We start from the raw sequence: 11,511 nt of genomic DNA on the forward strand, positions 1-11,511 counted from the left end.
CAATCACACTAATGATGTAGTCTCCTGGCCCATAATAGTTCCATGGATTCCTTCTGTCCCGCTTCTTCAAAGTCAGGGGACATTTGGGTCTCAGCCTTCCACAGTTTCTGTGGGTGTGAACAAGCAGCAGCATAAGAAGCAGAAGCAGGACATCCATCACTCCTTGGCCTGAATCAGCCACTTCTCTGTTTCTAAACCTCAAGAAGTTAGAAAATTCAAAGCACTCTCACAAGGTGGAGATGCCTGTGGCTTTCTTGATTCAGAGAGAGATAAATTGAGCTTCACAGGAGAAGAGAAAAGTCCATTCAAGTGTCCACCTCCAATTTGTCATAAATCTTGTGCAAAACACTGAGCTTTTATCCTTTTCTGATGCAAGATCACTTCCATGTTGCTTCAGTCTGAGTTTACATCAAAGGCAGTCACTCACTGGAGAAGTATCAGACAAGGTCTCAAAGTACAGGATGGTAATAATTACAGGTAGAAGCAACTTCTCTGGAGACCTTGAATTTCTTCCAGGACTCCATGTGCAGAGGGGCAGGTGGAGAGCAGCATGTTAGAACAAAATCACAGGTATAGCCCTGAGGGCACAATTCTGCAATGGTTCTGGCCCTTCCTACTGGGACATGATAGGAAATGAATATTTGGAAGATAAGAGTTCAACCTCAGGTGAAAAGGTTCTGATATCCTGATAGATGGTATCTTCTCTTTTCTGCATTTCATCATTAACAGAGACCACTTGGCAAGGTCACCCTCATGCTTTTCTTTTTGTTACTCCCCTAGGGTGAGTGGTGGGATGGAAGTTATGCATCTATCCTTCCCCTACTTGACCTCTCTCTGGCTTTTGATACTATTAACTATAGTATCAGATAAAAATATCCATAAGTCCACATGAAGTGTTCCTACCAATTTATAATGCCTTGGTAAGACCACACTTGGACTTACATGGTGTCCATTTTTGGTCGCCTTATTTGGATAAGAGATGAATGTGGTCTCAGCTGTTTTCTTCTTTCCTGGATCAAGTTTTCACAAAAGGTGTTGAGTCTTCCAAGTGCTCTTTTGTAGAAAGGTCAGTCCTACTAGTCATGGAATTCTGAGGTCTCATGAGGTTCATGATTTCACCTAACAATTGCAGAGATAACTGGGGAATGTCATCCAGAGTGTTACAACTGGGAGTAATTTGCAGGTTCTTGAAACCCAGCTCTACTACCCTTACTTACTTTTAAAAAATAAGTCAAAGAAAGAAAGAGAGCATGTTCACAGAATTCCATATCATATTCATCCCACCCCAGGCAACAGACTACTTCTCCATCTCTTTGGGGAATTTTGTCTTTCCTAGCTATGTGACAATTTAATTATTAATTTATTTATTTACCATTTGATTATTTCTGATTTTTATTTCAATAGTCTTACACAAATCATATTTTTATTTCCTTTACTTTTATTTTTTTTTTTAAAAAAGTTTTATTGGTTTTTTCATACAATTCAATAGTACTTCTTCAACAAATGTGTTGTCTGAGTTTATCATTCACCCATACAGGTTTAATTCCTAATCCCTTATTCTTTTCTCCAGCCATTGATAAAATGAGCCCCAAGTTTGATAGTATTCTGTTTCTTCTTTTTCTTTCAACCTCAGAGTAAGTCTGTCCATTTTCACACAATCTAGTATTTTTTTAATTATTTCTTCCTCTGGTGGTATTTCTTCATTTTTCCAATAGGGTGTGAATATGATTCTTGCCACTATTATCACATGTAAAATCAAGTATATACTTTATCAATCTTTTCTGGCATTATACCTAATAAAAAAGTTCAGGTTTAAAATGTACATGTTTTCCCAACATCTTTTCTAGCCAAGTATGTATTTTTGTCCAATATTTATTTGCTTTTAACACATGTCCACCATACATGAAAATAAGTCCCTGGAGCACTGGGGAACTACCAGAGGACTGGAAGAGAGCTGATGTAGTTCCCATATTCATAAAAGGGAAAAAAATAGATCCAGGAAACTACAGACCTATCAGCCTGACCTCAATACCTGGGAAGATTCTGGAAAAGATAATCAAACAACAAATCAGCGAACACCTTGATGCGAACAAAGTTATCACTAAAAGCCAACATGGGTTTGTCAAAAACAGATCATGCCAGACAAACCTTATTGCATTCTTTGACCAAGTGACAAAACTAGTGGACCAGAGGAATGCTGTAGATTTAATTTACTTGGATTTCTGTAAGGCATTTGATAAAGTAGATCACAACCTACTACTTGATAAGATAGAAAAATGTGGGTTAGATAGCATCACCACCAGATGGATTCATAGCTGGCTGACAGGCCGTACTCAGCGTGTGGTCCTCAATGGAACTGCATCTACATGGAAGGAAGTGTGTAGTGGGGTGCCCCAGGGCTCTGTTCTGGGCCCAGTGCTCTTCAACATCTTCATCAATGATTTGGATGAGGGGATAGATGGAAGTTTTTAAGAAGAGACTGGACAGCCATTTGTCTGAAATGGTATAGGGTTTCCTGCCTTAGCAGGGGGTTGGACTAGATGACCTCCAAGGTCCCTTCCAACTTATTATTATTATTATTTGTGTTTATATTTCCAACATCTATCTGACATATTTTAAAACATTTTTGCTAATTTTGCTGGTGGCAAGTGCCATCTATAAACATTTTAAATAGGTTTTCTTTGTAAGAGGTTGACATTGTCAATTTATCATTTCTTTCCCACAGGTTTTGCAATTTCTCTAAATCTATATTATATCCAAAATTCTATGCCCATGTTATCATTGTTTTTTACCTGTTCATTTTCCATTTTCAAATTCAATAAAAAGTTATACATTTTTTTAAAATTGATTTCCAATCAGAGGTTAATAACGTCTCATCAAACAAGGTCTACTATTTATAAAATCTGTACAATTTAACTTCTTTATTGTATTTCCTTTACTTTTAAATAAGCTTTGCAATCTGATGCAAAGAAAGAAAACAAGAAACAAGCCCAATATTAACTACAATGGAAAAAAATGTTATGAGTCTAAGAAACAATTTGACTATCAGTTCCCTACTTTTATCATTAGATGTTCCTTAGTGTTTAGATCTGGTCTCAGGATAATAATGTAACATTTAGGGAAGAAGATGCAACCCAGTAGACCAGAACTGGCAGCCAAGATAGAGAAGATCTGCACGGCCACCATGTATTTCCTTTTGGTGCTCAGGTAGGTGGGCAGAAAAGAAATCCAGACACTAAAGAAAACCAGCATGCTGAAGGTGATCAGTTTGGCTTCATTGAAGGCCCCAGGCAGGTTTCTGGCCAGGAAAGCTACAGTGAAGCAAATGGTAGCTAAGAAGCACATGTACCCAAGGACAACATAAAACATGGTGACAGAGCCTTCATTGCATTGAAGGATGATTTCTCCAGGCTGGGAGTGAAGGTCCAAGTCAGGGAATGGAGGAGAAATTCCCATGCCTTCCCAGCCAGATGGCACAGATGACAAATTGGCCAGCAGAACCAGAAAAGATGATGGAGTTGGCCAAGCTCTTCCTCAACAATCTTTTCATCCTGTTCCCTGGTTTTGAGGCTAGGAACACCAGCACCACTGTGATTGTTTTGGCCAACACAGAAGAAACAGCTATTGAGAAGAGAATGCTGAACATTGTTCGTCGGAGAAGACAGGTGGCTTTCCTTGGTCGTCCAATGAAGAGAAAGGAGGACAAAACACAAAGCAGAAGGGAGACCAAGAGGGTGTAGGAGAGGTCCTGGTTGTTGGCTTTGACAATGGGAGTTTCAAGGTATTGAATGAATATGATTAAAACAAGGCCTGTAGTTAGGGACAAGAGTAGGGCAAAGGAGATGAGGATGAGGCTCAGATGTTCTTCATAGGACAGGAAGGACATTCTCTTGGGGATACATTCAACACGGTTCTCATTTGGATATTGATCATCTGGGCACTTGGTGTATTTTTCAGTATCTAAGGAAACAGAAAGAAATGTTTCTTTTATATCTCTTTTTAGCTTTCAAGAAAGACCTTGAATGATACTGAGAAAATGGAAAGCCATAGCTTTCCATTAAATATATAACAAAATAAAACCTAAGAGAAATACACACCACATTATCTTCCTACACTGATTTTGCCTTGACTGGGAGAGGAATCAAGTGTCCAGAATGTTGGGAGGGTGAGGACCTATTGAATTTCAAGGTGGATCGCCGCGGGGCTGGTGTGTGCTTTTGGTGGCTGGAGAATCTTCATTGCTCCTCCGGCAGCCTCATCTACCATGACTTCCTTCAAAGCATCTTAGAAAGTCAGTTTTTCCATGGCGAATAGGTTCTGCTGTAGCTCTCTATTCAGCAAGCTGCAAATGAGTCTCCCTCTGAGGCAGTATTCCAAATCTGGAAATTTGCAGTGGCGTGAAGCTTGTCGAAGTGCAGCAATGAACTCAGCTGCCAATTCTCCAGACCTCTGCTCTCGTTGCTTGAAAGCATGGTGCCAAGCGATTATGGAGAGTTTCAGCTCAAAGTGTTCTTTCAACCTTCTCTTGAGGTCTGCGTATGTCACTGACTCAATGCTGGCCAGTGCTACCAGGTTTTCTGCATTGTCAAACATTGCTTGCACAGAGTAGGGTCACCGCCTTCAGGCCATCATCTCTGACCTGGTTCACCCGTAGATAGTTGTCTACCTGGGAAACATAGGAGCTCCACTGCTCCGGATGGGTGATGTCAAACTTATTGAGCCTTCCAAGTTCAGCCATTCTGGAAGTTCTGTGAGGTCCTGGTTACTGCCTTTACTGCTGTGGTAGGAGATGTGTTGCCTTTTGATCCTGGGGATGGATCTCTCAGGATATCTGTGCCTCCAGTGTGTCTTACTGGCAGGCAGGGCGGGGATGTGGTCCCACCAGGGCTCTGTGCCTGGTCTGACACCCAGTGACTTCAGCCTCTTAGCTCACATCAGCTCTCTTCCTGCAGAATCCCAGCTTTGTTGCCACTATTGTGTGGTGAGTTTCATAGGCAATGACCAGACTGGCATGGTACAATGGTGTTTATTAAGTCTGGACAGAACTGTCAAAAAACCCAGCAAATGCATAAGTATTGATGTGATATTAGTATTGCTTGTAGTCATTTTATATGAGCTAGAGCGCGATAGACTTAATAGCTTATTGTTGTTAGCATATGGCTGTTTATGATTGTTTTTACTTTTATACCTTGTATTTAGCTCTGGGAAGTCGGGGACGGGGAGGGGGGAAGGGGAGGGGGGGAGGGTCGGGAGGGGGTGGGTAGGGGGTGGGGGGAGGGGTTGTTAAAGATAAAATGTATTGAAAAACTTTTCAATTAAAAAAAAACCCAGCAAATGCCTGCAATTTATACTTTCCACCTCTAGGGCATCAGCCAATCACAACATTAGCTTGCTTCCGCCCAAACTTGACTACTCGAAGTTTCCCTCCAGAACAGTTGGAGGTACTTAACATTAGTACTTAATACATAACATGAAACCATTACTCAATTTTCAAAGAAGTCAGATGTTCTTAGTGAAGATAAAGGTAAACATGGGAGGACAGTTCCAAACTGATAAGTTGAAGAGAGTTTGCTTATGGCAGAAGTAAATCCATCATGTCCTTCTATCTTTTCCTATCTCATCCTTCAATATCTTTTTTCTTTTTCTCCCATTATGGAAGAAATTGTTGGAAATAAAAACAACAAAACATTCAAGCTTAGATGTATCTTTAACACACATCTTCATCAACATGCTCTGAATGAATCCAGTCTTCTTTCCACCAGTGTCACCCACCTTCCTGAGTAGAGATGGTCTCCTCCGGACAAGGAATGCAGTCATAGCAGCAAACTGACTCTCCTTCCTGAGCTCGCTTGACAAATCCAGGACGACAATTTTCCACACATTTGGACTGTGGTAGAGACTAAACAGACAAATAAGGAAAGGCAAAGAAAATATATTAGGACTCACCATCATGGAAAATGGAGGTCAACAGATACATTAGTCAAGCAGTCTGTGGTCTTCACTTAGATGAGTTTGAAATTTCTAATTAGTCCCAAATCACTGTAAGGACTTGCAGTTTCTTCATTTAGTTCCTCACTTTTGATTCTGACAAATCACTTTCCAAAAAAGGAGTTTTGCACTTAATAACCTCTGGAGGGGTGTAATTAATAAAAGATTGAAGTATTAAATTTAAGCAACCAATGGGTTCCTCCTCGTGGCTGTTTTAAGATGCATTCTCCATTCTTCATATAGCCATCATTTTAAAATAAATTTATAAAAGATTTATTATTTTTTTAACAGAATAACAAAGTTGGATGGAACCTTGGAGGTCTTCTAGTCCAACCCCCCACTCAGGCAGGAAATCTTATACCATTTCAGACAAATTGTTGTCCAATCTCTTCTTAAAAACCTCCAGTGTTGGAGCATCCACAACTTCTGGAGGCAAGTCGTTCCCAGTCATTATTAAAATATAACAAAACTACAATGAAGAAAGAAATTTCATATATATATTGTATATTTATTTCCACAATTCACATGGTTGTCATGCTGGTGAAATAAGACTAAAAGTGACTGCCTAGTGTTTAAAATTAAGGTGGAGGTGAGATCATGAAAATGTGTCCCTCACTCAGTCTTTTGCTGCAGAATATGGGACATGTGTATGAGCCCTGTGTCAGAAGGCAATATTTCAAAAGCCCACCTGGATATCCAAAGCAAGGTCATTTCTGTTGAAAAACTACAATTATGTGACACAAACTGGCATGAAAACACAGACCCACATTTATTATTATTTAAAGCTGGAGCCTTCTCTTTTCCCAAACATATTTAATGTAGCTAACAATGAAGACAAACAGTGGCAATGAAAGGGTTTTCAGATGAATATCTATGGAGATTCTCAGTCATTCCGGTCATAGTTATCCCAAAGTTGCTTTTTCACAAGGCAACTGGACTTTCTTATTTTTCTTTGAAGATGTTTTGCTCTTCATCCAAAAAGCTTCTTCAGCTCTGACTGGATGATGGGGAATGGAAAGATGTATACTCCTTGGAGACTGCTGGTCACTTGCATTCTTTTCGACTGAGTCATTGAGGCCGCCTGGAGGTTTATGTGTCATCAGGGTCAGCTGAGTAGTGCAAATGGGTGTGGGGCTTTCTTGGAGCCGATGAAAGGACTGAACAGACTGAAGATAGATGATGTCATATTCCCCCCCTCTGTTGAGCGAAGGCTGTTCAGTTTTGACCTAGATGGCCTCTTTGACCCCTCTTTCAAACCAGTAGTCCTCTCTGTCCAAAATGTGGACTTTGCTGTCTTTGAAAGAGTGGCCTTTGTCTTTTAAATGCTGATGGACTGCAGAAACTTGTCCTGATGGGATTGTTCTCCTATATTGTGCCATAGGAGCAATGTGGTATATGCAGTACAGTGCAATGAGACATGTGCAGATCTGTACATTGGGGAAACAAAACAACCACTTCATAAATGCATGGCACAACATAGGAGAACAAACCCATCAGGAAAAGATTCAGCAGTCAATCTGTATTTAAAAGACAAAGGCTACTCTTTCGAAGACGGCAAAGTCCACATTTTGGACAGAAAGGACCACTGCTGACCATCTAGTCAGAGCTGAAGAAGCTTCTTGGGTGAGAAGCAAAATGTCTTAAAAGAAAAACAAGAACGTTCAGTTGCCTCTTGAAAAAGCATCTTTGGGTTTTCAGATGAACTGCCCTCTTGCAAGCCAAAGATCAAATGTAAGAAGCATATCCTTTCAAATGATGCTTCATTATTTCAGATATCAAAAAAGTCTCTCTTTTTTATCAGTCATGTGTTTTGATGTTTTTGTTTTCTGACTTAGCATTATCTCCCATCAGACCAGTCATTATGATTTCATATGAAGTGAAAGAGTTGGACATTCTTCCTAGGAAAAAAAGGCCTATTGCACTATACCAGTTGTGTGAAAGAGAGGAATGGTTAGCTCTGGCCTGGTCTGGGCTGCTTATAACTTTATAGTCCATAGACCTGCCTGTTCAGGGGACACCATAGATAACCAGAGTAAGCTGAATCCTAATTCCAAAGCTTATTCAGCACTCAGACCAACATGACTCAATCCCGACTTGACTGAGTGGTTGTACGTGCCGGCATCTCGGGAAATTCAGGTTATTCCATCTTTAACCATGGGGGGTGAGGTATTACCCCCGTAGATAGGGCTCGCAACTTGTGTGTCCTCCTGGATTCACAGCTCTTCCTGGAAGATCATATAGGAGCGGTGACTAGGGGGACCTTTGCCCAGGTTCGCCTGGTGCGCCAGTTGCGACCCTATCTGGACCAGGATGCCTTGCGTACAGTCACTCATGCGCTTGTGACCTCTCGTTTAGACTACTGCAATGCTCTGTACATGGGGCTGCCCTTGAGGACCACTCGGAGGCTTCAACTGGTGCAGAATGCAGCCGCGCAAGTTGTGTTGGGGGTCTCCCGATACTCCCATGTTACACCTCTACTCCGCGAGCTTCATTGGCTTCCGGTTGCCCTCCAGGTGAGATTCAAGGTGCTGGTGATGACCTATAAAGCCCTAAATGGCATGGGTCCGGATTACTTACGGGAACACCTGCTGCCGGCATCAACTTCCCTTCGTCCAGTGCGCTCCCACAGAGAGAGCCTCCTCAGGGTGCCGTCAGTCAGAGAGTGTCGGCTGGCGGCCCCCAGGGGGAGGGCGTTCTCTGTGGGTGCGCCAGACCTTTGGAATCATTTACCGGTTGAGCTCCAGATGGCTCCTGACCTTTGCTCCTTCCGCCGTGACCTGAAAACTCACCTATTTGAACAATCCGGCCTGGTCTGATGGGTTTGGGGTATTTTAATTGTAATTTTAATTAGTTTTCACTGCAATTGGGATACTCTATTTAATTCTTATCTTAACTTTTGTATATTGTATTTTTTATTGCATTTTATTGCCCTGTACACCGCCCTGAGTCCTTTGGGAGAAGGGCAGTATAGAAATTAAATAAATAAATAAATAAATAAATAAATAAATAAATAAATAAATAAATAAATAAATAAATAAATAAATAAATAAATAAATAAATGACTTCCATACAGTTGATTCGATTTCATCAGATTCAGTCCAACACCAAACTCACACTGTATTTACAGCTTCAATGTCTGAAATTTAAAAAATATGTTTTCAGAGTGGACGATCACCTGACAAACACATAATTAAAGTGAGGATTCCTAGATCAGGAGATGGCTGAGTCTTCCATACTGTGTAGTGTGATGGAAGAAAGTGAAATTGTATGAAAACACCTGTTCCATGTTGGGCAAAGCAATATGTCTCTATTTTCTGGTTGTGAACACAGCAAATGCTTCTGTATCATCACTGTGGATATAAATTTGAAGTGGGTCCTGGTCTGGCCCAACAGAGCTTTTCTTACCTTCTGAAAGTGAAATTTGGTAAAGGACCTAATGTACAATTATAAACCATTCTGAGACTTCAAACTGATTACCAGTTGATCAGAAATATGCATAGTGGAAAGCAGAATTGTGGACTCAAACACAGGACCCAGAGGCAATAATCAAGTCTTCAGTCCACTTCTGGTTCTGTAGAAGGTTGGTGGGGAAAATAAAAATTAGTTGGTAATAAAGAGACAGAGGTGGCAGTGAGGAGGCCTAATAGCAATTGCACTTAAACTTATATACTGCTTCACAGTGCTTTACAGCCCTCTGTAAGTGATTTAAAAATGTGAGCATATTGCCCCCAAGAATCTGGATCCTCATTTTACCGACCTTGAAAGGATGGAAGGCTGAGTCAACCTTGAGCTGGTGAGAATCAAACTGCCAAACTGCAGAGAGCTGACTGTCGGCAGAAGCAGCCTGCAGTATTGCATTCTAACCACTGCACCATCACAGCTCATAAAAGGCCAATAGCTGTTCCCCCACAGGTAGGTAACCTCAGAACTGAAGGATCTTAGAGGAAAAGCAGATTTGGTCCTGAGGGTGCCTTTTCCATGATTACAAGGTGGCAAATGTTAAATATAGAACAAGAGAGAATCAAGGATGTTTCCCTCATTTAAAAAGAAAATATTTTCCCCCATCACTCAATAAAGGTCATACACCAACCACAGGTATTTACATTTCTTTTTCGTAGAAACTAGGGACAGCTGATAGGCTAGAAAGTGTGAGAGTAATCAGCTAGCTGAGTATCAATATGCCAAACCTGTAAAAAAGCACAGATTAGAAAAATGTATGCTACAACTAAACATTAAGAAAACCAAGATCATGGCATCTGGCCCTCTCAATTCCTGTCAAATAGATGGGGAAGAAATGGAGGTAGTGACAGATTTTATTTTCCTGGGCTCCAAGATCACTGCAGGTGGGGATTGTAGCCAAGAAATTAAAAGACGCTTGCTCCTTGGGAGGAAAGCCATGGCAAATCTAGACAGCACACTAAAAAGCAGAGACATCACCCTTTCAACAAAAGTGCGTATATTCAAGGCTATGGTCTTCCCAGTTGCAATGTATGGCAGTGAAAGTTGGACCATAAGAAAGGCTGAGTGCCAAAGAATTGAGGCCTTTGAACTATGGTGCTGGAGAAGACTCCTGCGAGTCCCTTGGACTGCAAGGCGATCAAACCGGTCAGTCCTAGAGGAGATCAACCCTGACTGCTCTTTAGAAGGCCAGATCCTGAAGTTGAAACTCAGATACTTTGGCCACCTAATGAGAAGGAAGGACTCACTGGAGAAGAGCCTAATGCTGGGAAAGATGGAGGGCAATAAAAGAAGGGACGACAGAGAATGAGGTGGCTGGATGGAGTCACTGAAGCAGTAGGTGTGAGCTTAAATGGACTCCAGAAGATGGTAGAGGACAGGAAGGCCTGGAGGAACATTGTCCATAGGGTTGCGATGGGTCGGACACGACTTCGCAACTAACAACAACAACAACAACATGCTACAGGAGATTCCTCTCTTCAAGCCTGTTTAGTATCTCAGTCCAGAGAAGTTAGAACTGTTGGCAAAGAGAAAGAAAGCCACAAAGTGGATAGAAATTAATCTGGAGCTTAAATGAAAGGATATTGTTGAGAATGAGTACATCAATAGAAAGAGAAGGAGCACCAACATCAGTTAGGCCTCTTGAAGTTGCAACACATCCTTGTCCTTACTAACCCTTCTCTTCATACAACCCAAACCTTGGGGATATGAAAATAGCATTTCACAAACAACCATATAAGAGATAAGGTTGAGATCTCTCAAACCATCCTTGAAGATATCTATAAAGCTTACATCATTCCATTGCCCAGGACATGAACCATATGTATCTTTCTTGAAGGATTGCTTATCCAAATTTTGGCAAACCTGTGAGCTAAGGACGAGGAGCACTACCAACAATTGCTACTCTTTCAAGTAAGAAGTGCCAAGGCAGTTCTGGGTTGAAAGGCTTAACTAGTGGCATCACTGTTGCTCAGGAGACACCTGGTTAGGGGAGGTTCTTTCATCCATAGCAAAGCCTTAACTCCCCCCCTCCAATATATACAACAATAAAAGCATCAAAAAGAA

General features: G+C 41.2%; 1 protein-coding gene across 1 annotated transcript in view; it reads right to left on the reverse strand.

Annotated features, from left to right (window-relative positions):
- Positions 1-11,511, reverse strand: part of LOC308663064 (vomeronasal type-2 receptor 26-like) — a gene marked incomplete at both ends in the record, with an annotated part of 83,334 nt that overhangs the window by 47,630 nt on the left and 24,193 nt on the right. The window lies entirely within an intron of this gene.

The sequence above is a fragment of the Vipera berus genome (assembly GCF_964194415.1).
Source record: "Vipera berus genome assembly, chromosome: 2".
Taxonomy (NCBI): Eukaryota; Metazoa; Chordata; class Lepidosauria; order Squamata; family Viperidae; genus Vipera; species Vipera berus.